The sequence below is a fragment of the Mesoplodon densirostris genome, chromosome 8 (assembly GCF_025265405.1).
Source record: "Mesoplodon densirostris isolate mMesDen1 chromosome 8, mMesDen1 primary haplotype, whole genome shotgun sequence".
In the NCBI taxonomy this organism is placed as follows: Eukaryota; Metazoa; Chordata; class Mammalia; order Artiodactyla; family Ziphiidae; genus Mesoplodon; species Mesoplodon densirostris.
The window spans coordinates 95,978,049-96,004,623 of record NC_082668.1 but is presented as its reverse complement, the minus strand read 5'-3'; the positions used below and the strand labels follow the sequence as shown (position 1 = coordinate 96,004,623).

The 26,575-nt window shown below is 38.5% G+C and overlaps 1 protein-coding gene and 1 pseudogene across 1 annotated transcript in view; one reads left to right on the top strand and one right to left on the bottom strand.

The window, feature by feature from the left end:
• Positions 1 to 26,575, top strand: part of PDE11A (phosphodiesterase 11A) — a 440,483-nt gene that overhangs the window by 13,588 nt on the left and 400,320 nt on the right. The window lies entirely within an intron of this gene.
• LOC132495221 (cytosolic 5'-nucleotidase 3A-like) lies at positions 13,743 to 14,586 on the bottom strand (annotated as a pseudogene).

The window sequence follows — 26,575 nt, the reverse complement described above, 5'->3', positions numbered from 1 at the left end:
TGTTGATCTGAGCCTCCTCCTTGATTGCTACCTGAGCACCTACCACAATATTTGGCATATAGGGCATGTAGTAGGTTCTTTGTAAATTATATTTGAATGAAGAGAAGAGCCCTTATTACAGCCTTTATTTCATCTCAAGAGTGACATACACTGATGGGACCATTATGTCAGTTTGGGTGTCTCAACAGTGGCACTATTAACATTTTAGACTGGATAATTCTTTGTTGGGGGAAAGGGGGGCTGATCTGTGCATAGAAGGATGTTTAACAGCATCCTTGGCCTCTACTCACTAGATGCCTGCCCAGTCCTGACAATTAATAATGTCTCCAGACACTGTCAGTTGTCCTCTGCAGGCAATTCCTCCCCTTTTTAGAAACCACTGATGTAGATCGATTTGGCAATAATCATGTACTGCCTTAGGAATATTTACAACTTTTGATGTAGCAATTCGAGATCGCCCTAAGGAAATTTTTATGGGTATGTGCAAAGATTTGTCTATATGAATACTCACCACAGTCTTATTTATAATAGTGTAAACATATCAACCCAAACATCCAACTAGAAGGTTGGATAAATAGACTATGATACATATAAAATGGAATATTTAATCAGAGGAAATTGCTCACAAACTATTAAGTGAACAAAGCATATTTAGAAAACAATAGCATCCCAGTTTTCTTAACAATAACAACAAAAGCGTGAGGTAAGGGGTTGAGTTTACAATCAGACAGACTGGATTCAATTCCCAGTTCTACCACCTAAAAGTTATGTCATATTTCACTTCTCCCGTTGTTAGTTTCTGCAGTCCTAAAGTGAGAATATTGATTCCTATCTTAAAAGGTTGTTCTCAGAATTAAATAAAATTATATATGAAAAGTTTAACATTCTGTTTGTAACCTTTTGAGGACTCAGTGAAAAATAATTGCAATAGCACCTGTGGAAAGGCTGTAAGATGATAAGCCAAAACATTAATAGAGGTGATCTCAGAGCGGTGGGCTTATTTTTCTCTTCTCTTTTGTGTTTTCTATTTATTTTTCTGAAATTTCCACATATGTATTAATTAATAGAGTAACTGTAGTTGCTTTAATAGATACACCTCCTAAGCTCGGTGGCGCACAGTGGTAACACAACAGAAGCTTACTTCTCACTCTTCCTAAGCTCAGCAAAGTCTTCCTATTTGATGGGTAGCTCTCCTCCAAGAAGGGTTTCTTTCCTTCCTAGGTCTTCACACCTTCAACATGGGGCTTCCAAGGTTGCCCTCAGCATCAACATCTTGTCAGCATATGATGGGAGAAAGAAATGGACAAATGAAGCAGGAGGACTTTGTGGGTGGGTCAGGTCTGGAAATGGCACATATCATTTTCTGCTCCCATTTCATTGATTTTCTAGACTCTAAAACTCAGGCAGGTAGCCATACCTCACTTCAGAAAGGCTGGAAAATATAGTGTAGCCTTGTCCCAAAGTGGCTCCCAGCCTCAGATCCCATCTAACTCATTCATGCAGCTCAAAGTGCAGGACCTTCAAGTGGGGAGCTGTCTCCTCTAGCGGATCCTCCTGGTTTTCACAGGCTGGGACTCATGTACATGATTAATTGCCCACAGCAAGATTAGAGAGGGAAAATCAGCTGGGCTTTGGAAAAGGGATCTGAGAGACAGGGGGAGAAGATTCTTGCTGTTTTATTTGACATTGTTGAGAATGGATTCAAGAATAGTATTGTTGGGCTTCCCTGGTGGCGCCGTGGTTGAGAGTCCGCCTGCCGATGCAGGGGACACGGGTTCGTGCCCCCGTCCGGGAAGATGCCACATGCTGCGGAGCGGCTGGGCCCGTGAGCCATGGCCGCTGAGCCTGCGCGTCCGGAGCCTGTGCTCCACAACGGGAGAGGCCACAACAGTGAGAGGCCCACGTACTGCAAAAAAAAAAAAAAAAAAAAAAAAAAGAATAGGATTCAAGAATAGGACTCTGCAGGCAGGAAGTTTGCTAAGGAGGTTGTTGCCTCTAAGCTCAAAGGTCTGAGGGTTAAAAGGTCAAGGAGTGGGGCCAAACCTGGCTACATAATTTGTGGGACCCAGAGAAAAATCAAAATTGGGGTCTTGGCAGAGATCAGGGAATTCAGTCTCCCCAGGCCAGCCACCAGATTGCAGTCTCTGTGCCAGAACATGCTCTCTGTCCCTGGATCATGGTTGGGTGAGAGGCCACGGCAGAGTTGCTTACTGAGCATGCCGAGATGCTATCCAGCTGGTGGGGACAGCCAGCACGTTGTTTCACCCTGAGACACTTCAGGGCTCTTGACCTTCCCAATATCCATGCTCGTGACCTCACTGGGAATGGAGAGCAACATCAGAATGTGGGCACCCGCCCCCATCACATCACCCGTCAACCAGACCCTGTTGCAACCCTGGATAGAGGAAGTAGAGGTCATGGGGCTGGGGCAGGGAGTGGGAGGCTGAGAAACCATCAGGAAGCTGGATGGTGTGTGAGCCCCTGGAGCATGCTCCATCTGACTTAACCTACAAAACAAATTCAACTTAAACTGCAAGTTGCGGGACAGGAAGGGGGTCTTCTCAACATGGGGCACTGTGACTACACTGGATGCTCATCCATAAAGCCATTTTGGGGTGGCACCTATACTTTGACTTTAAGAATAAACAATGAGGATGGCAACCTCCCCATGAAAGATTTTTTCCCACCTACTTCCATAGCACTTTGCCCATATGACGCTTGCTATTTATTCAATTTTTGGTAATTTCAATTTTGGCTCACCTGTCTTTCTCTCCATTAAGCTGTGAGCTCCTTGAGGGCAGATGCTATGACTTTCTCAGCTTTGTAGCACCCTGTGTGTGGCCCAATGCCTAGCTCGTAGTAGTTGGGTACTCAACAGATACTTGTTGTGTAAATAAGTGAGAAAAAGGAATGTAATTGAGAATTTGGTCACAAGGGCAAGTGGCCTAGGTACTAGTACGAGGTTACAGGTCAGATTAAGACCAGGGGTTTAGCTAATGCTGAACTAGGCTACTTATAGGCCAAGGGTCCTTTCATTGTCCTAAGCAGAGGGAAGGGTTGGGTTCCCAGGTCAAGTGGTCACGTACAGGGCTCTAGTAGTCCAGGCTCTGAAAGTTAGAGAGATGAAGGCACAAGGAACCAAGCATTTCATCTATTATCAGTAAAAAAGAGCAATTAGCAGAGTTGGGAGGATAAATGAAAGAGAAAAAGGATACCAACTATGACAGTGGTCCCAGGGCTTTGAGAAAATAGTGATTATGTAGTTAATAACGGCAGCGTTGGAACAAAGAGGATATGGTCTGCTTTTCATATGTATTTAAATGGCAATAGTGATGTCTTTTAGGCAAGGCAGGTGATTCGCTAGGGAGAGTATAAAGGGTCAGACTGGGAGCTCTCTGATTTCGGAGTGGTAATTTAAACCAAATTCATGCATGTAGAGAGCCCGGCACCAAGCCTTTGATGAAAGCAGTGCATTACCACTACCACCATTTCCATTTCTCCCCCAAGAACCAGAAGTATTAATATTTATGTTTCTCTAGTCTGTACTTGTTTCCAGGAGGCATCCTCCAAGATTGTCAGATTCTTTTTTGGACTCTAGATATTTTAATTTGCATTATCTATCATTACCTTAGAAAAGATTCAGTCCTTTGAGAAGTATGTAATTCTTCTAAAGTCATCTGTGACCAATTGTGTTAAACTGTTAAATGACATTCCCATAGACAGTTGTTATCACAATTGTTATCACTTGAAAGTTCAATGGAATGATACTGTCAACAAGTGCATTTACCTAACATAGTTCAGAATCCTCTGAACCACTGGCTTGCCCCAACCTCTTTCCTTTTCCTCTGTCTTCCTCTTTTTTCCTTTCCTCTCTCATTTCTTTGTCTTATGCTTTCCATTTCCTCTTTTCTGACATTCCACACCTGTCTTCATTTTGTGTAACTGCTTCCCTTTGTCCCTCCCAAATTTCCCTCTCTTTTCCCCCTCCCTATCCTATTCTCCCCGAGCCATCCTTCGAATTGGCTATATCTCTTTTTCCTTATTCTTTCTTCTCTTTTCCATGTCTTCTTCTTGCCCTCTATGATATTACTGACTTGAACATAAAGCAGATATAACATGAAAATAAGTTTTAGTTATAATTTCCAAATCAAAGTTTAAAATCTCATAGACCTACCTCAGAAAACAATTAAGTTTCTTTTTTACGTCCATGTGGCCTGTGATTAGTATATCTCTTTTAAATTTTAAAATTGGGTACATGGAATATTTGTCTTTCTTTTAAAACACACAAATTTTAATTACATTTCAAACTGTTAACCCATGTGGCTCATGGTTGTAATTTAGTTCCTGTAGTCAATGCCTTGCAATGTGAAAAAGACCTTGCTCCTGAAGTATTGTACATTCTAAGTAGAACAGGTGACAGGGAAATTGATATTTAAACACTTGGTATACAATACCCAGGCTTTTATTAAAGTGAGAACAATGATAAATATTATTTCTTTGGTATTTCTCTTAGCCTAGTATCCACCAGGAATTCTTAGCAACAGTGACACAGAAGTTACCATGCCAGCAATTCTCAGGCTGATTGATTATTTGAGGTTTTGCCTCTGTTAACCTAAAGTTCCTGCTGGTGAATGTCCCCGTCAGGTTTTTTTTTTTTTTTTTCTTTTTTCCTTTTCCTTTTGTAGGCAGACAAGAAATATTTTCCATCCTCCTGAATCCACTAGGAAGCATGTGGGATTTAATCACCTCTGTTATTATATTGCTTCTCCCCCAGTGTACTAACACTCTGAAACTTGCTTAATCATTTGTAAAATTTAGCCACAGGACTTGCTGCTGCCCTTCTGTGACAATCCATCCCAGGGAAGGTCCACCAAACTTTATAAGCTGTGTGACACTGTTTCCTAGAGTTGATGTTTTCTCTTGACTGAAAACCACATTGAACCTTAACATCTGTATCTTGCTTCCTTCTTTCTAGCAGAACGTAATGCCTGGCTTGTGTGTGGAAGTGTTTTTTTTTAAATTGTCATTCCAGCTTTATGAAAGATAATTTTTTTCCCATCCTTGATAAAGGAAGCCATTCATTAGAATGTGTTTCCAATTCTCAAATTCTGTATAAATGTACAAAGCTAAAGAATAGGGCAGTTTTTCAATATTTGAAATAGGAAAATTTGACTAAATGAGCATTAGACTACATTTTTTTCCTTTCTTTTCCTCCATGCCTGTCACCTTTGATAAACCACTGTTTGCCTAAGGAGACATATATAATAAGATATCTATAATAATTATTATTACAAGAGAAATACTAATTTGTCCATTTTTTGGTGTTCTCTTTGCAGAAATTCCATCTTTAAGTTCCTTAGTCAGTGCATTTGGAACTAAAAGTAATGTTTCCTATATTTGAATACTAATTTGAGCCTGGTATTTTTTCAGAATTACCTCATGTGATCTTCATAATAATCTGATGAGAAGGGGGGAGTGCATGTCATCTTCTCCCTTTTTTAGATTAGGATACAAGCACTGAGGCCTTTTCCCGAGACCACATGGCCATAAGTGTTAGACTTAGGATTCTCTATTCCTCTGTCACTGTTTCTTCTACTCTTGGCTTTGAGAAGACCCAGTAAACAGCATCTCTCTTTCCTACCCTGATCTGACTGAGATGAGAAATAAGACAAAAGAGGAAATGGGACATCAAAATATCACATTTACAACTTACTAAGCAGATGCTGGAGTATGAGCTTATAATACCTCCAAAATTAAATAGCCCTACACTCCCAGATATAGAAAAAGCTGGACGCCTACAGTCCTCCCCACAAGAGAGGCCCATCCCTTTGAAATGTATAGCATTGAGGAGCACAGCAGAGCCATGCTTCCTGTGGGCAGAAGATTAAGAGGAAGAAGGGGTTGGCGATGCATGCCCAATTAGTCTCCCTAGTACCCTAATAAGGTAACTCACCCTACCTCCTTGGGGAGGAGCAAGGAGATGGTACAAAGGCTGGCGAGCTTAAGGGAGATCTCTCCTCATGAAATCCAAAGAAGGAGGAAAGAGTTGTTCCTCCTCTCCCATATGCCATGCCATCTCTCAAATAGATTGTCATATCTGAAACACTAGGAGCACCCTGTCCTTCACCACCTTGACCTGCAACATTCTCCTGTCCCTATCTTATCTTCCTTATCCTCAGTTACCCAAGCGAGAAACCTAGCTGTCATCTTTGATTCCTTCCTTTATTCACCCACCATACTCAGTCTATCAGAAAGTCCTTCTCAAGTCCATCCATTTTTCTCCATCCCCATTGCCACAACCCTACTCCAAGTCCCCATTTTCTTTCACCTAGATGATTGAATCTGCCTCATAATGGATCTAATTCCACTCTTAGTCATTTCCCACAGAGAATGTTTATGAGGCAACAAGGAGTCCAAGCAATGGATAGGAAAGTGGGGCCAGATTATTCGAGAGACTTGTTATTCCTAGTTACCTTCACTTTGAAGGCAAAGAACCATAGAAGACCTATGAGCAGGAGAGGGACACAGATCTGGGCTGCCCTGCACTCATCACCCTTGGGAACTTGGGCAGATGCCCTGCTCTCTGTGCACCTTAGAACCTTCATATGTAACATGAGAGAGCTGGGAAAATGATTTCTGAGAGTCTTCAAGCTCTAAAATTTCATCTTAATTACGGAATCGAAGAGCAGAAACCTAACAAAACAATACTGCATATGAGTTGTAAAATTAATAGTTTTGTAACAAGGCATGCTTAGTTTTGAATAAGCCTCATGTCTGAGCCACTCATGGTGTTACCAGTGGCTGCTCCAGAATGTTACAGGAGGGGCTCAGGACTGCCACCTGGCTGGCAATATAGTCTAGGGGACTTGTAATAGAGCTCTATTTGTATAGCTACGCATTATCTTTACATATCTTTGGGAAGGCTGAGATAAGCCATTCCTTGGTATTGTCATTGGGTGATATCTTTAGGAAAGAAATGATTTGGGTTCAGGATTGCATTCTGGTTCTTCCCATTAACTGCAATAGAGGAGATAGCCAACTATCATGTAATAGGATCTGAGTCTCTTTGTCTCCAAATCAGAAATCAAAGAAAGTTTTTCTGCATAATTATTCCAATCTAAGGACATTAATGAGTCCACAGGAACAAGATAGACCCTAGACAGAGGAACAGTGGGCAAAAAATATCAGGCAATGATCTTTCCCCCAAACTAACAACTTCACAACCTATAATTCTACTATTATAGCTTAATTTCCCTCAGTATTTCTGGTTTTTCGAACTGTAAGAATCTCCAAACATCTCTGAGAGCCCATCAGCTGTGAACAAGTTAATTAGCAGTTAACATGAACAGAAATGAATTGACCATTTGGTAAGAACAATAATGGGACCAAGATAGGTTCAAGGACTGAGAAGAGTAAAGAAAAGCTACCAAGGAACCAACGGTGACCAGACTAGTTCAGCTTTGCCAAAGACAAACCATGTTTAAGTCATGTCTGCCTGACTTGAATGGGGGCAGTTAACAGCCTTCCTCTAGACATCCTCTAACCTTCTAACTCTACAACTTTATCATTCTGAAGTTCTCACCCCAATTCTTACATTATGAAAACAGACAAGAAATTTAAGTAGAAAGAAAGCATTGATGATTCCTTTCAGAGGTCAGTCACATTTTCAACATATTTCTATATATTTGTTAGACAAATGCTCCAGGATTATTCTATATTGTAAGGTTTATAATAAAATCTTCCCAAAATGCCTCTTCATGTGGAGTAAATCTGACACAAGATAATGGCACAAGAAAAGACTTCTGCTAGTAAAACTTCATCCTTGCATTTTATAGTCCTTAAAGTATCAACTGCTAATAGAATTTTTCAATTAACACACAGGCAAAGAACTCATTTTCAACTGGACTAAGCAAACCAAAGAAAAATTAATATGCTATATTCTAGGCACTATGCTAAGATTTAGTTATTTCATTTAATCCTCACAAAGCTCTGTGAGATAGATATCATTACTTTCCACATTTTACATGTGAAGAAACTGGATTTTGGGAGGTTTAGTAAGTTGCCAAGGTTTACACAGCTAGTAAATGGCAGAGCCAGGATCCAAGCCCAGGTTGTCTAACTGTCAAGACCGCAAACTTTTACTACTATGGGAGATATTAAGGATCGTACTCATGTCTTGTTCACGTATTCAAGGTTGTAATAGTCCTGCCCATGTAAGAAGACGGCTCCTTGACAGAATAGGAAGTTCAAAAATCTGTTAGAATGCCTTTCAGAAGGTGTGTTAGCAATTTACATCCATTGACATGAGGAGTTGTTGATTATTTACAAGCACAGATCCCAGGAATTGTATCATGTTTGGAGAGTTTGGGACACAATGACTCAGGAAACTTCACTGCATGCAGCATAACCCATTAATGCCTGTGAAGGCAAAGTAATAAAAGTAGTAAGAGCTAACATTTATAAGACACTTACTGTTTGCCAGGTATTGTCTTAAGCACTTTACATAGTTCACGCAACAATTTTGTAAGGTAGGTCTATTGTCAATCTATTGCACAGTTGAAGTAACTGAGGTACAGAGAGGTTAAGCAACCTCCCCACGATCACACTGCTAATAAGTTGGAGAGCCAGGGTTTGAACCCAGAATGTTTGGAGCCACAATTTGTGTTCTTGAGAACCACTACCTGCAGCCTCTCTTGTGGTGTGTAAACAATGAGTAATGAGCTATTCAACAACATCTTTTCATAATGCCCTTTACCAAAGTTGTGAGACAACTTTGACATGGACCACACAGTTGATATTTCTGGAAGCTGGGTTGTGAGTGTACAACATGGATAGTTTCTTTAAAGATGAAAGGTTTGAAAAACATCACAACTGCTTAGTACCTAAACCTACCAAGAAAATCTGTTTACATCATTAGGATTTAACTGGAGGAAATTGTTAACAGATTTCCCGTGATATTTGAGAGATACTGAAAAATTTTAAGGCAGAGATAGAATTATTCTCTGAAGATCTTATAATTGCGTATATCCATTGTAGAGTAAGAGATGTACACCTGTTTCCAAGAAAAGATCTGGAGCTCTGGAGTATATAAGCAAGCAAATTATCCTAGAATAAATTGCTGTGAAACTTTCTGGAAACTATAGGTGAACTGTAAGTAAGGCATTGGAGTTAATAACCATAACAGTGATTTATTGGTCCATCAGCTCTTTCCTGTTTGGCTAGAGGGGAAGTCCTTTGGGGGCATTTGTTGCTTTAGTCATGGGTTTGTTTGATTGCTGGGGACAGACACCCACTGAAGCAATCAGAAATAATAAGTGGGGTGAGGGATAACATCCCAGAAATAACATATAGGGAAATATCACAGAACTCAAGACAGGAAGTAAGTCAAGCCTTGTGGGCAGAACTTGGGAGTTGGAGAGCTCCTAATGCTTTTAGTCTGATGCCTGTTCTGTCTTCTGAATGTGGGGGTATATTTGTGTGGAACTTGATGATTTCTAAAATGCTTCAACCTACACTATCTCAATTCATCCTTACTGCTGTGAAAGGTAGGAATCATTATCCTCATTTAACAAAGTGAAGAAACTGAGGCTTAGAAAAATAAAATGGGCCAGAATTTTGGAGCTAAACAGTAGCAGGGGATAGGGAATTCAGGACTTCTGTCATCACATCCAGCGTTTTTCACATTTCCCAAGAACTTCCTATATGACCGTGATCATGAGAGGTTTAACTCAGGGGAATATATGAGGAAATCACACATTGTACTTGCATATCATCCTTCTGTTTTTGGAAAATAAAATCAAATTGGGATTCTAGCTTCACTTTCTTTGGTCATTTCATCTTTTCTGTGAAATGGGCTGCACCTGGGGAAAGATATTTGCAATTCGTGGTGTGCCTACTCTTCATGAAGCAAGAGCTTCAAGCTTTTGGGAGGCTTACTTGATTGCTCTGTTTTCCTTCTACGGAAGTCAACCTTTGCTAATATATTTAATTATAGACTGGAAAAAAATGTGACTGTGGTGTTGAGCTGGCCAACAAGAAGAATGACAAACAGTATTAACTTCTGACTCTGTTCTAGTACATTAAGTTGAACGTAAACTATTGTTTATTACCACTGACAGATCGCTTTATGGTTTTGGAGCTGCATTTAACAACATGGGCAGTGGCCCGGAGCACAAATGGCTAACTCTTCAAAGTAACATAGTATGGTAAAAAAATGCCCAAGTTTTAGACTCAAGCATCTCTGAGTTATTCACACTCTAGCACAGTTATTGGTAAATTACTTATAGCACAGTTATTGGTAAATTACTTACACGATGTAAGTTAGTTGCCTTTTCGCCTCAGGTTCCTTGTGTGTATAATGGGGCCAGTCATATTCACTTTGCCTGGTTGTGAATATTATATGAATGTAAAACACCTGACCCAGATACTGGGTCCATGGTAGGCTCTTGTAAATGATAGCCATCATTCTTATTATCTGAAGAATTGCTTAGTTCCATTATTACCTCAATTCCTTTACAATTTAAACAGATCGCAAGGCTCATTTAGTACCTCTGTTAAAGGCTAACCTAACACATGCAATGCTGGAGTAATTGGTATGACACCGTCTACTGTATGCTTGTCTGACGACTTAGAACGCCCAGGTTGGAAGTCAAAGTCATGGACTGCCTGCTGCTGCAAAGCCAGATTGTGTTACTGTTCTCTCTTCAAGTTTAGTGTCAGTGGAATCCTGACTTGATTTATATATGTACTTAGCACTGCAGGATTTGGCTAATATCTTGAATTTAGTGTGAAGGGAGGGGCTTGTGGAGAAATTTCCTAAGGAATTCATGCTATTTATAAGGCATCAATCTGAATCATCTGCCCATGACAGATACTGTCTGTGAGGAAAATAGCATTGGTTCTTATCAAAAGGCATGCCATTCCTTAAATTCCACTTCACAAATATGCACTGAGTACCTAATATCAGCCAGGTATGATTGTAATAGTATAAGGCCACATTGCCGCACCACAACCAGAAATTGTCTCTATGACAGTACATTAGAATCTATGTCTAAAGGCTTATAATTCGTCCTTATACTGTAAAAGAAAAAAAACTATAAAATCTTTTTTTTCAGCATCTTTAAGATGCTCCTCACCACCCCTGCCCAAGGGGAGCAGTATCCCCAGTTTCTCATCACAGGAATTTGTTTCAGGAGTTGCTTTCCACCATTCTCTGCCTCCCACCAAATGCTGTGAATGTCCCAGTCTTCTTGATACAGTGTACCTAGATTGTTCCTCTCTTAATTGCCCCTCTGATTGACTGCTTTTTTTTTTTTTAATGTTTGCCGTTTGTTTATTTATTTGGTCGTTCCGCAGGGCTTGTGGGATCCTAGTTCCCTGACCAGGGATCGAACCCGTGCCCTTGGCAGTGAAAGCGCAGAGTCCCAATCACTGGACTGCCAGGGAATTCCTGACTGACTGCTTTTTACAAGCGCCTCTCACCTTTCTGATTTGGCCTTTTTTTTCAAATGCTACCTCTGTTCGCCACCCTTTTCCACCTTTTGACTTCTCGAAAGCACATGATACCCATCCCTATACCTAACCAAGGCTTCTGCTGTACCACATACTGATCCAGAGCCAGTGTCCTGAGCCCTTAGTTGACTGTTAGAGGAGACAGGAATAGAGCTCAGGCTTCCTGTCATGACCCATCAGAAGCACTTACCTTTCTTTGGGAATTTATTAAGAAACCTTGGCAAAGATGTATTGATTTTTGCATGATCAACCCATGGAAGATTATTTTAATTGTGGTAATTCCTTCTCATGATGGCTTTAAGGAGATGGTATTGTCTCAGATTATTACTGCAACAAGTACACCTCTAAGCCAGTTACTTGCAAAAATATGGATTATAAGAATTATTTCTCATCTGCTTTTATCTCAGTTGAATTTAAGGAATTTGTGGCTAGGAAATTTACAAGCTGTCATGATCCTATTTTATGCAAGAGGCCAATCTGAAAAGATGATATCAAATGCTAAGGGCGACCTTGGGTGGATTGTTAGAGATGACAGGTCAAGGAGATTAATAAGCAGGTTCTGTTCCTCAGTATGTCACTCTATGTCCTACAATGGAATCAATCAGAATGAATTATTAAGGGCCTTAAGACTTCTATTGGGACTAAATTTAGGAGCATAAGACAAAAAACAACAGAGAAAATTTTATTCCAGCTGTTTTTGCTAGCTACTGTGGATCTGGACCAAAGTTGGTTCAAGTTTTTCTAATTAAGATTCAGACCACGTGCCATATAAAATCTGAGTACACAGTGTGGATTCAGAAAATTAAGCAGTCGTCTGTTAGTATCCAGGCTCAGTCACTTATTGCCTGTGGCCTTGGGTGCATTGCTTAACTGCTTATTGCCTCAGGTTCTGTATATGTAAAATCTCTACCATGCAACTCTGATGGTATTCTTCCCAGTTGACAAGAGCAAAGCCATTAAAGGCATTAGAGTCTTCTGTCATTGGTGTTTTGGGTATATTTTCTTGGTACCCTGCACATTAAAATAGAGATGGGTGTTATGACTGCTTGGAAGCTCTGGAGTCCAATGTTGGTGAATTGTTTGGATATCTTTACCCCTATTTGCCTGCTCCAGTGATTTAGTATGAGGTTGATATAGAGTAGTTTTGCAGGAAGAAGCTATGTCTTGCTTGGTTACAGTCTTCTTGCTCTAACTGTTGTTTTTTAAAAACTTCTATGTGATATAATAATAAGTTTAGAGACTTCATAGCAGAATATCTTATATAATTTTAGGATTTTAAAATCATTTTTCTATTCTGAATATTACTTAACAAAATCACATACTGAGGCCCACTGTGGAGAGTGGAAGATATATCATCTAAAACTGATTACCTAATTACTTTAATATCTTCTAATATGCATACAAGTTGTTAATTTTGATTAGCCACTTATTTTTTAAAATTGCATTTGTAGAAATTTCTGTTACATCTTTTATAATATAAAATAGGTAAAACATATAACTAGTGTGGATTTTATTTAATTCTATGTTTCTTCAGAATTATTGTATATTTATGTGATATGTGAAGCCAGCTGAGCCTCTATAAGAAAACTACCCTCTCTACTGGGCTGACCAGTTACACTCCTTCTAGCGATGTGTTGGTTTCTGTTGCTCCACATTCTTGCTAACATTTTATATTGTCAGACTTTTTAGTTTTTGCCAATCTGCTGTGTTGAGAATTGTATCTCATTGTGGTTTTAATTTGCATTTTCCTGGTCATTAAATAGGTCAATCATTCATCCCCCACCTTTTTTTTCAGGAGACGGTGATACCATCAGCATGATTTATCTGTATTATAAAAACAGCAACACTTGAAATCATGAACATTATTTCCATTTCAAGAAACTTCTTTTCAAAATTACATAAACTTTCCCAGTATAAAAGGACTCCTCACAAAGTGCATGATAATATTAAACTACAAAATTGACTTTGGAAAAGTAGGGAGTAATTTTCTAATTTTGGCTTTAAGTTTTTTTTTTTTAACCTGTTCAAAAAATGAAGTGTGTTGTGAGAGGTAGAGAAAAAAGAGTTTCCAGCTGATGCAGTCAACATATTTGAAAACATAGAAGTAACAAAGGAAAAACTTCAAGAGCAAGAATATATTATGAATAGCAGTCTTTCAGCAAGATAAACAGATGAGCAGTTCTGGTATCAATTTCTCCCATGGGAGAGAGGTGTTCCTAAAAGATCCTTGTTTATAGAATCTTCTGTAGGATAGTGTTGACTACCTCCAATGAGTACTAAATTGTACTAAACAATATCATAAGAGCCCATGCACTTTTCTAAAAGTTCACCCATTCTCTCATTTAGATACTCAGTTTTCTGAATGTGTTTACCATTGGCTACTCCATCTGCTATTATTGTCTCTTTGAGAGTCTCCAAACAGAATTATGTTGCTGTTGTCTTACTGAGGATTGAAATAGTCTGTTTTTGTTAAATATTATATTTATTCCCCTTTATGTGCTTTAAAAAAGCCACATTTTCATAAAAAATCCATTAGTTGGACACCACTTTGACATTTGGATGATAACAGTAGCTTGACAGATAAGTACATCACCTATGCAGTGCAAAAGTATTAACACAGGGATATTATGCTGTTGGAACTTATCAAATAAATTCTCATATCCTTCCTTGAACATGTCTTCAAATTCTTCCACAAATTCTTTAAATTTAGCATTTGATGAAGCTTGTTCAACAAGCAAATTATGTGACTTAGTATACTATTCTACCATATAAATGTACTTTTCATCTCTGGTAAGAACTAGATCAACTTCAAGAGAATATCTTCCCTTTAGTTAAATATCTTTTTTGGGGGGACATTTACCTGTAACCAGTTTACAGTTGTCTGTGATGTTATGACATGTTGGGCATCTTTTTCCTTTGTATTTACTTAGTGTCATATCAAAGTCTGTTAGTAGCTGAAGTATGACACCTCCTGCTTTGACAAGATCAGATAATTTCTTCTACCTCTGTAGAGTTCTTGATGTGAATCAAATGTTTCTGCAATTTTGGCATCATTTTTACAAAGACAGTGGACTCTTGATTGTCATTTCTTAGCTATCCAATATTCATCTCAATGATACTGATCGTCCACTGTCTCTTCCTCTTCGAGGTGAATATGTGTTGGATCAGTACCACCACTGCCACCAGGGCACAAACTCTGGCACTCCCTTCTGAGTCCACTCCTCTTATAGCCACCTGGTTCAGGGCCCTCATTTGCCTCCCAGCCAGGAAAAGAAGACGCCAATTACAGCGGGCAGCAAGCCATACACATGCTCCTCAGTGAACCCTGTGAATACCCCCTCAATCATCTTTTCATATGGTTGTGTTTTAGTATTTCCTTTTCTATGAAATACTTGTCCATGTCCGTTGCCCATTTTTTTCTGCTGAGTATACCTTTTTCTTACTGATTTGTAGGAGTTCTTAAAACATATGCATATATCTTTCTAACACCCCTTACTGGTTATATATATGTCATATATCTTCTTCTCTATTGCTTGCATTTCATGTTTAATCATGAGCTCAAGTTCTTAATTTTAATGCAGTTTAATTTATCGATCTTCTCATTAAATTTTGCATTATTTGCTTCTTTTTTTATTTTAAGAAATAAAAGGTTATAAAGAAAAGCATTCTAGGGACTTCCCTGGTGGCACAGTGGTTAAGAATCTGCCTTCCAATGCGGGGGATGTGGGTTTGATCCCTGGTCAGGGAACTAGATCCCACATGCGTTCTGCAACTAAGGAGACCACCTGCCACAAGTAAGACCCTTCTGCAACTAAGGAGCCTGAGAGCTGCAACTAAGGAGCCTGCCTGCTGCAACTAAGACCTGGCACAACCAAATAAAATCAGCAAAAAAAAAAAAAAGCATTCTATATCATCTTTAGAAAATTTTATAATTTGGTATTCCATATGAAGTATTTAATCAAATGCAGTTCATTTTTGTGTTAGAATAGGGATACAACTTTTTTTTCTTGTTGGATAAACAATTGACATAGTGTCATTTCCATATATAAGTAGTTTTCCATTTTCCATATTAGCATGGGTTTGTTACTGGACTCTCTATTCTTCTTTTGATCTATTAGTCTATGCCTGTACCAGTATCACAATGATTTAATTTCCATAGCTTACAGTAAATCTTTGTATCTAGGAGTGGGGAGCTCCCAGCCCCACCCCACATTTTGCTCTTCAGGAGTGTCTTGGCTTTTTTTGGCCCTTTATTTCATGTAAATTTTGGAATCATCTTGTTGAGTTTCACATGCACATAATACACAGTCTGATAGAAATTTTATTTGAATTGCACTGACATTGTAGATCAATTTGGAGAGAATTATGATATGCTTTATGATGTTCAGTCTTTCCATCCAATAATAGTTATTTATTTGTTCTTTAATATCTTCCAATAAAGGTTTTTAGTTTTCTCTTTAGAAGACTTACACCTTCCTTATTTTTTTTTTTTTTTTTTTTTTTTTTTTTGCTGTACGCGGGCCTCTCACTGCTGTGGCCTCTCCCGTTGCGGAGCACAGGCTCCGGACACACAGGCTCCGCGGCCATGGCTCGCGGGCCCAGCCGCTCCGCGGCATGTGGGATCTTCCGGGATCGGGGCACGAACCCGTGTCCCCTGCATCGGCAGGCGGACTCTCAACCACTGCGCCACCAGGGAAGCCCGACCTTCCTTATTTTAAACTAGGTATTTTTAAGTGTTTAATGCTATTTTAAATTGTATCTTTAAAAAACTTCACAATTTTAGCCAATTGTTGTGGGTCTCTAGAAATGCAATTTACTTTTGTGTATTGATTTTGAATCTAACATCCTTCTTTTTTTTAAACATTTTAACCATTTTAAAAATTGAAGTATAGTTAATTAACATCCTTCTTCCTAATTTAAATTTTTACTTTTTATTTTTCGCTTGCTAATACTTTATTGAAGATTTAAATATTTTTATTGAAGTATAGTTGATGTACAATATTATAAGTTATAGGTAGACAATGTAGTGATTCGTAATTTTTAAAGGTTATACTCCATTTATAGTTATTATAGAATTTTGGCTATATTCCCTGTGCTGTATAATATATCCTTATAGTTTATTTTATACATAATAGTTTGTACCTCTTAATCTCCTACCCTTCTGTCTCCCCACTGGTAACCACTAGTTTATTCTCTATATCTGTGTCTGCTTCTTTTTTGTTATATTCACTAGTTTGTTGTATTTTTTAGATTCTGCATATAAGTGATATCATACATTATTTGTCTCTCTCTGCCTGACTTATTTCACTTAGCATAATACCCTCCAAATTCATCCATGTTGTTGCAAATGGCAAATTTTTCTTCTATTTTATGGCCGAGTAGTATTCCATTGCATGTGCACATGCACACACACACACACACACACACACACACACACACTTCTTTATCCATTTATCTGTTGATGGATACTTAGGTTGCTTCCATATCTTGGCAATTGTAAATAATGCTGCTATGAACATTGGGTTGAAATTTTTACTTTTTAAAAATCCTTTTCCCTCGTGACATAAATACCTAAAAGTAAACTTTAAGGGAAAGGAAATTAGTAGTAACTAAGTTCCTACTATGTGCCAAATAGTCAACATAGGTGATCTCACTTAATCCTCACAACTATTTTATTGCTTATTTTTCTCAACAAACATTTATTAAATAACCCCTATGTGTTAAGCTTTGTTTTTTGAGACTTTCTTTGTAAGTGATCATATCTGTAAAATAATGAAGGTTTTTGTTTCTTTTTTTCTAGTCCTTTAGCTTTTCTTTTTCTTGATTTACTATGCAAGGTCCTCCAGAACAATGTAGAATAAGATTGATGAAGACAGGCATCCTTATATTGAACCTAATCTTATAGAAGATGCTCTCAGAGTTTCATTGTTAGATATGAGGTTTCTGTGGGTTTTTTGAAATGCCCTTTATTGGGCTAAGTGCCTTCTATTCCCAGTTTGCCAAGGAGGTTGTTGCTTTTATTTTTTTTACATCACAGATGGATGTAAAATTTTATCCAGTTTTTCCTACTTCTGTTAAGATACAATATTTTTTCACCTTAACATGTTAACATGGTGAGTTACTTTAATTGATCTTCTCATGATAAATCAATCTGGGTTTCTTAGGAAACACCAACTTGGTCATAACAAATTATCTTTTTATCCACCGTCTGATTTGTTTTATAAAAATGTTTATTTTTTAGAGGTTTTGAATCTGTATTCATTCATTAGTAAGACTGGCCTATATTTTTCTTGGCTTACAATATCCTCATCAGGTTTTGAAGGCAAAGTTATATCACAAATGATTTTTTTCCCCATTGTGTGAAATAGTTTGCATAAGATTAGAATTTCCCAATGCTCAAACATTTGGTAGAATTGCCTAGAAATCTGTCTGGATCCTGTGTGTGTGTGTGTGTGTGTGTGTGTGTGTATGTATGTGTGTGTAATGGGACTATTTTGAACTACTGATTCATTTTCTTTAAAGCTTATAGGACTCTTTTGTTAAGCTGTATATATCTGTTTATTTCATCTAAGTTTTCATGTTTATAGACACAAACTCATTCATAACATCTTATCTGTTTAATCTCTGTAGCAGTTATAGCTTTGCCCCTTTTCATTCCTGATTAAAAATTTTTTAAATGCCTTTCTCTTTTTTCCCCTTGATTATTTTCTCCAGAGATTTGTATATTTGATTACTTTTCTGACCTCTGTTGATCCTCTTCATTATATGTTTATTTTCTTTTTCATTAACTTCTATTTTTTTATTATTTCTCTCATCTTAGTTTATTTTGCTGTTCTTTTTTCTAATTCCTTATGGTTGTATGATCACTTCATTAAGTTGAGCTTTTCTTTTTAACGTAAGCATTTAAGATTAAACTTTAAGAACCTCTTTAACCGTGTCCTACCATTTTGGTACATAATATTTATATAATCCTGGTATTTTTCTAAATATTTATTTTTTCTAAATATTTTCTAAATAGTTTATAATTTCCATTTATTTTTTTGGTTGATAGTTTGTTTAGAAATGTATTTTAAATTTTCAAGTATTTTTTCCTTTAGTTACATATTTTTTAATAACTAAAGTACATTAGGGTGAAATATGTTCTGTGTGATACCAGTTATTTCACATAATGATTTCAAATTGACTAGCTTTATGACCTAGCTTTTAGTCAGTTTTCATAAATATTCAATGTCAACTTGACCAGTCATATGAAGTATCTTCTTGTTGGGTGTAGTGTGTAGCCAGATGTATCAGATGTACTTGTATATGAGCATGTTGGTGGGTGGGTTATTGTGCGGGAGATAATATGCAATGATGCCCATTGATAATCTTTCTTTTTATGTAAGGCAGAGGGACTTACTTAAAAGACAGAGGGACTCACTAATAAGTTTTAAAGTTGGAGTTTCCATAGATATTGGAAGTGTATTATTACTCTGTCTAAGAGAGCATGTGGAGGGCTTTTAGGTTTGAGCAGCCCAGGATTTGCTGTGGTTTCTGCTTTTGTTGTTCCATCCTATGCAGATCCTAAACCAGGGAAGAATTGTAGTTGGTTAAATTGATTGCTCATTCAACTGAAGCATCTCAGAAGTAAATTGAGATTTATAAAATGGTTCCTGACCCTGTTGCTTCTATGAGAGTGAATGCTAGCTGATACGTCCAATCTTTCTAACCCAGCAGAACCCAGACCTGCAAAATATGATGAACGGTATAATTGACTGGCTCTGTTTTTTTTTTTTTTTTTTTTTTTTTTTTTTTTGCGGTATGCGGGCCTCTCACTGTTGTGGCCTCCCCTGTTGCGGAGCACAGGCTCCGGACGCGCAGGCTCCGGACGCGCAGGCTCAGCGGCCATGGCCCACGGGCCCAGCCGCTCCGCGGCATATGGGATCCTCCCAGACCGGGGCACGAACCCGTATCCCCTGCATCGGCAGGCGGACTCTCAACCACTTGCGCCACCAGGGAGGCCCTTGACTGGCTCTGTTAAGGGCTTGATCTAGTTCATAAAACAGCCAGTGCAGAGTTCTGCCAGCTGGCCTAGGAAATATCTGGAACAAGGCAGCAAGCAGGAGACCAGTTCTAGGAGGCACTAACCAACTCTATCCAAGATGGAATAACTTAGACAAAGCTGCCAAAAATCAGGCTGACTCAGTTCTCCAGTGTGTATGTCTAGAAAGCTCCTACTTACAAGCATTTCTTAGAAAGTATCTTGGTGCTTTATCCAGGAAAAGGCACCCTGGGTGCTGAGTCCACTCCTGTGTCTCTCTGGACTATTTATGAATAATTCCTGTTGATGAAAACAGTCCTCTGGTGGAAACAAACCACGTGTTGACACCTTCAGTTTGATTCATCACTCTTACTCTCAAATATGAGGGCTGGAGATACATGCCCCCATTGTTTTGTGGAGCACATGGCCGTATACCTTCTGGAGGGAGTCTGAGTACTCTCAGCACAGCTGCTTATTTGCAGCCAAGCTAGGGTGAGCACCAGGGGAATAGAGCCTGGCCTAGGAACAGGAAAGAAAGGCTTCAGGGACACAGTGGCTGACAGTGGGGAAAGGAATGTGCATGGAACCAGCTAGCTCCAGGGATCCACCTGGAAAATCAGTGGGAAGTAGTGACATGCTGCTTCCAAGTCCTCTTTGCAGTGGATGATGTGGCTTTTTCTAACCTGGGTTTTCAGTGGCTGAATGTAATCTTGTGGTTGGAAGATTTGTTTTTATCATTTTCTTCCAAACTTACATCTACTGGTTTAATAGTTTGTTGAGAATTTTGTTTTAGAAACCAATATGAGGCTACTAGTTTTTGGTTTCCAGTATTCATCCTTTTGGAAAATCAGATGTTTTCCACCATGATACTGTATACGCTGTGCCAAATTAAGTTGCTGTGATATTTACCAGTTAAATGTGGAAAGGGTCAGAGGCTGAGAGAGTTGAAAGATCCATCAACTTCACATATTAGAACATTGTCCAACTATAGCATCTTGACAGTCTTTGTTCTTAGATCTCTGTGATTTTCAGAAAATATCAAATTCCTTTAGCATTCCATGTAGCAATTCAGTTGGACTTAATTTTTTTTTGGGGGGGGGTACACGGGCCTCTCATTGTTGTGGCTTCTCCTGTTGTGGAGCACAGGCTCCGGACGCGCAGGCCCAACGGCCATGGCTCACAGGCCCAGCCGCTCCACGGCATGTGGGATCTTCTCGGACCGGGGCACGAACCCATGTCCCCTGCATCGGCAGGTGGACTCTCAACCACTGCGACACCAGGGAAGCCCTGGACTTAATTTTTATGGTAAAGAGTTTTGTAGCCAGGATGATAATGGCTTTAAAAACTAGGGCCATTTAGATGGCTGCTATATCCTGCTAAAAGTATAGAGTGCTATGCTGTCTGTTTTTCACATATTTATATTACTTATGAAGATTGACTCACCACCATCTTGACAGTTGTCATTTGGTATATCTTGACTATCTGTTTTACTGACAGTTCAATAGTATAAAGACTTCTATCTTTTTTTTTTTTTTTTTGCGGTATGCGGGCCTCTCACTGTTGTGGCCTCCCCCGTTGCGGAGCACAGGCTCCGGACGCGCAGGCTCTGGACGCGCAGGCTCAGCGGCCATGGCTCACGGGCCCAGCCGCTCCGCAGCATATGGGATCCTCCCAGACCGGGGCACGAACCCGTATCCCCTGCATCGGCAGGCGGACTCTCAACCACTTGCGCCACCAGGGAGGCCCCAAGACTTCTATCTTTTTGGAGGGCACTTCTGAAGCTGTAGTGCTGTCCTGAATGGTAATCCCATCACTTTGATGTAACTATGCTAATTAATACTGTTTTTTAAACTTCTTTTCCTTGTGTCACTTTCTCATGTCAGAATAAAATTATTTATAACATGTATAATAATAACCTATAAACTTTTTTAGTGATAGTGTGAATATACCATAACATAATCAATTTCCTATTGAATATTTAGGTATTTTTCAATTTTTTCTTATGAATTCCTAGAAATAAATTTATTGTATTGAAAAGTATGAATATTTTAAAGGTTTTTGTTACTTACTGCCACATTGTCCTCCATATATATTGCACTAACTTGTATTCTCTCCAGCAATGTATAAAAGTAGAATTTTATACAAAAACTTTTCATAAAAACTTTCAATAAATCTAGGTATCTTGACACCTCAAATTTTAAATCTTTGCCAATTTTATAGAAAAACTATAACTGTTGTGGTAATTTGACAGTTTTCAAATATTTATGTGAAATATGAGACAATTTTTTCCCATCAATTTTTTATTTTGTTAATTTCTGATTCTTACCCATTGCTCATTTTTCCTCATTAATTAGTAAGAATTCTGTATGTTTAGGATTTAGCATTTTGTTAGCCAGATGTATTTAAAAATATTTTTCCAATTTTATTTTACTTTTAATTCTTTGTATTATTTTTTAGGTACTGAAATTTAAAATTTTTATTAGTCAAATCTATTAGTGTTTATGTTTCCTCCTTTTGGTATTATGGATTGAAAGACTTCCCTCTAGTGAGATCAGACAAATTTCCAGTTATATTCCTTCCATTCTTTTATTATTTTATTTTTGACATTTAACTTTTTAAATTATAAAAAATGTTTTAACATAATTTCCAAGTAAAGTAAATGATGATTTAGCTTATAGTTCATCATGTCATTATTCATTCTTCTACTGAAAACTTTTGACCATTTGTACTTCTTATAAGAATCTTAGCTGAAATGAACACATGAAAGAAATGGAATTAATCTTATTTTTATTGGCTGCTTTGGTTCAAGATTTGGTGGAAAAGAAGGCCAACATTTGAACATAAGGCCATTGACTTTTCTGAGTGCAAATTTAGGATTTACTTGATAATATCTGGAATATATGCATTCTCATATTATTGACTGTTATAATTAATATTCAGACATTTTTCTCCTAGTATTTCATGTTAAAATAAGAAATGTGTCTTGGCAGGGTTTGCGTGATCTGTTCCACTTTTGTAATTCATCAAGAGATGAGTATATTTATCTTCAAATTCTGCTTGAAATTAATTTTGATGTATAATGTGAGGAAAGAATCTTACTTTTCTCAAATATGTAACTAATTGAATAATTTATTATTTTCTGACTGATTTGAAATGATACTCTTATGATTAAATACATTTATTCACACATATATACATATGTATATATACACATATATATTTGGCATTATACTCTCATCAGTTTTTCTGTTTTTTGAACCAGTATCACATTGTTTTAGTTATTGTAGCTTTAAGATATATATATATATATATATATTTTTTTTTTTAAATAAATTTATTCGTTTTTGGCTATGCTGGGTCTGCGTTGCTGCACACGAGCTTTCTCTAGTTGTGGCAAGTGGGGGCTACTCTTCGTTGTGTTGCATGGGCTTCTCATTGCGGTGGCTTCTCTTGTTCTGGGGCATGGGCTCTAGGTGCATGGGCTTCAGTAGTTGTGGCATGTGGGCTCAGTAGTTGTGGCCCATGGGCAACAGAGTGCAGGCTCAGTAGTTGTGGTGAATGGGCCCAGTTGGCCCGCGGCATGTGGGATCCTCCCGGACCAGGTCTCAAACCCATGTCCCCTGCATCGGCAGGTGGACTCCTAACCACCGCACCAGCACGGAGTCCCTAAGATATATTTTAATATTAGGTAATCATGTACTTTTATCATCATATTCTCGCAAGAAAGAATGATTCAAAATGGGTTTTTTTGTTTTTGTTTTTGTTTTTTTACGGTACGCGGGTCTCTCACTGCTGTGGCCTTTCCCATTGTGGAGCACAGGCTCCAGACGCACAGGCTCAGCAGCCATGGCTCACGGGCCCAGCCACTCCGCGGCATGTGGGATCTTCCTGGACCGGGGCACGAACCCGTGTCCCCTGCATCGGCAGGTGGACTCTCAACCACTGCGCCATCAGGGAAGCCCTACTTTTTTTTTTTTTAACTTCTTTATTGGAGTATAATTGCTTAACAATTGTGTGTCCGTTTCTGCTTTATAACAAAGTGAATCAGCTATACATATACACACATCCCCATATCTCCTCCCTCTTGCGTCTCCCTCCCACCCTCCCTATCCCACCCCTCTAGGTGGGTACAAAGCACTGAGCTGATCTCCCTGTGCTATGCGGCTGCTTCCCACTAGCTATCTGTTTTACATTTGGAACTATATGTAAAGTCCATGACACTCTCTCACTTTGTCCCAGCTTACCCTTCCCCATCCCCATGTCCTCAAGTCCATTCTCTATGTCTGCATCTTTATTCCTGTCCTGCCCCTACATTCTTCAGAAAAAAAATTTTTTTTTTAGATTCCATATATATGTGTTAGCATACGGTATTTTTTTTTCTCTTTCTGACTTACTTCACACTGTATGACAGACGCTAGGTCCATCCATCTCACTACAAATAACTCAATTTCGTTTCTTTTTATGGCTAAGTAATATTCCATTGTATATATGTGCCATCTTTTTTTTTCCCCAGTCTTTTTTTTTATTAGTTTCTGCTTTATAACAAAGTGAATCAGTCATACATATACATCTGTTCCCACATCCCTTCCCTCATGCATCTCCCTCCCTCCCACCCTCCCCATCCCACCCCTCCATGCGGTCACAAAGCACCGAGCTGATCTCCCTGTGCTCTGCGGCTGCTTCCCACTATCTGTCTACCTTACGTTTGGTAGTGTATATATGTCCATGCCTCTCTTTCGCTTTGTCACAGCTTACCCTTCCCCCTCCCCATATCCTCAAGTCCATTCTCAAGTAGGTCTGTGTCTTTATTCCCGTTTTACCCCTAGGTTCTTCATGACATTTTTTTTTAATTCCGTATATATGTGTTAGCATACGGTATTTGTCTTTCTCTTTCTGACTTACTTCACTCTGTATGACAGACTCTAGGTCTATCCACCTCATTACAAATAGCTCAGTTTCGTTTCTTTTTATGGCTGAGTAATATTCCATTGTATATATGTGCCACATCTTCTTTATCCATTCATCCGATGATGGACACTTAGGTTGTTTCCAGCTCCGGGCTATTGTGAATAGAGCTGCAATGAACATTTTGGTACATGTCTCTTTTTGAATTATGGTTTTCTCAGGGTATATGCCTAGTAGTGGGATTGCTGGGTCATATGGTAGTTCTATTTGTAGTTTTTTAAGGAACCTCCATACTGTTCTCCATAGTGGCTGTACCAATTCACATTCCCACCAGCAGTGCAAGAGTGTTCCCTTTTCTCCACACCCTCTCCAGCATTTATTGTTTCTAGATTTCTTGATGATGGCCATTCTGACTGGTGTGAGATGATATCTCATTGTAGTTTTGATTTGCATTTCTCTAATGATTAATGATGTTGAGCATTCTTTCATGTGTTTGTTGGCAGTCTGTATATCTTCTTTGGAGAAATGCCTATTTAAGTCTTCTGCCCATTTTTGGATTGGGTTGTTTGTTTTTTTGCTATTGAGCTGCATGAGCTGTTTATAAATTTTGGAGATTAATCCTTTGTCAGTTGCTTCATTTGCAAATATTTTCTCCCATTCTGAGGGTTGTCTTTTGGTCTTGTTTATGGTTTCCTTTGCTGTGCAAAAGCTTTGAAGTTTCATTAGGTCCCATTTGTTTATCTTTGTTTTTATTTCCATTTCTCTAGGAGGTGGGTCCAAAAGGATCTTGCTGTGATTTATGTCATAGAGTGTTCTACCTATGTTTTCCTCTAAGAGTTTGATAGTTTCTGGCCTTACATTTAAGTCTTTAATCCATTTTGAGCTTATTTTTGTGTATGGTGTTAGGGAATGATCTAATCTCAAACTTTTACATGTCCCTGTCCAGTTTTCCCAGCACCACTTATTGAAGAGGCTGTCCTTTCTCCACTGTACATTCCTGCCTCCTTTATCAAAGATAAGTTGGCCATATGTGTGTGGGTTTATCTCTGGGCTTTCTATCCTGATCCACTGATCTATCTTTCTGTTTTTATGCCAGTACCACACTGTCTTAATTACTGTAGCTTTGTAGTATAGTCTGAAGTCAGGGAGCCTGATTCCTCCAGCTCCGTTTTTCGTTCTCAAGATTGCTTTGGCTATTCGGGGTCTTTTGTTTTTCCAGACAAATTTTGAAATTTTCTGTTCTAGTTCTGTGAAAAATGCCAGTGGTAGTTTGATAGGGATTGCATTGAATCTGTAGATTGCTTTGGGTAGTAGAGTCATTTTCACAGTATTGATTCTTCCAATCCAGGAGCATGGTATATCTCTCCATCTATTTGTATCATCTTTAATTTCTTTCATCAGTGTCTTATAATTTTCTGCATACAGGTCTTTTGTCTCCTTAGGTAGGTTTATTCCTAGATATTTTATTCTTTTTGTTGCAATGGTAAATGGGAGTGTTTTCTTGATATCATTTTCAGATTTTTCATCATTAGTGTACAGGAATGCCAGAGATTTCTGTACATTAATTTTGTATCCTGCTACTTTACCAAATTCATTGATTAGCTCTAGTAGTTTTTCGGTAGCATCTTTAGGATTCTCTATGTATAGTATCATGTCATCTGCAAACAGTGACAGCTTTACTTCTTCTTTTCCAATTTGGATTCCTTTTATTTCCTTTTCTTCTCTGATTGCTGTGGCTAAAACTTCCAAAACTATGTTGAATAAGAGTGGTGAGAGTGGGCAACCTTGTCTTGTTCCTGATCTTAGTGGAAATGGTTTCAGTTTTTCACCATTGAGGACGATGCTGGCTGTGGGTTTGTCATATATGGCCTTTATTATGTAGAGGAAAGTTCCCTCTATGCCTACTTTCTGCTGGGTTTTTATCATAAATGGGTGTTGAATTTTGTCAAAAGCTTTCTCTGCATCTATTGAGATGATCATATGGTTTTTCTCCTTCAACTTGTTAATATGGTGTATCACATTGATTGATTTGTGTATATTGAAGAATCCTTGCATTCCTGGAATAAACCCCACTTGATCATGGTGTATGATCCTTTTAATGTGCTGTTGGATTCTGTTTGCTAGTATTTTGTTGAGGAT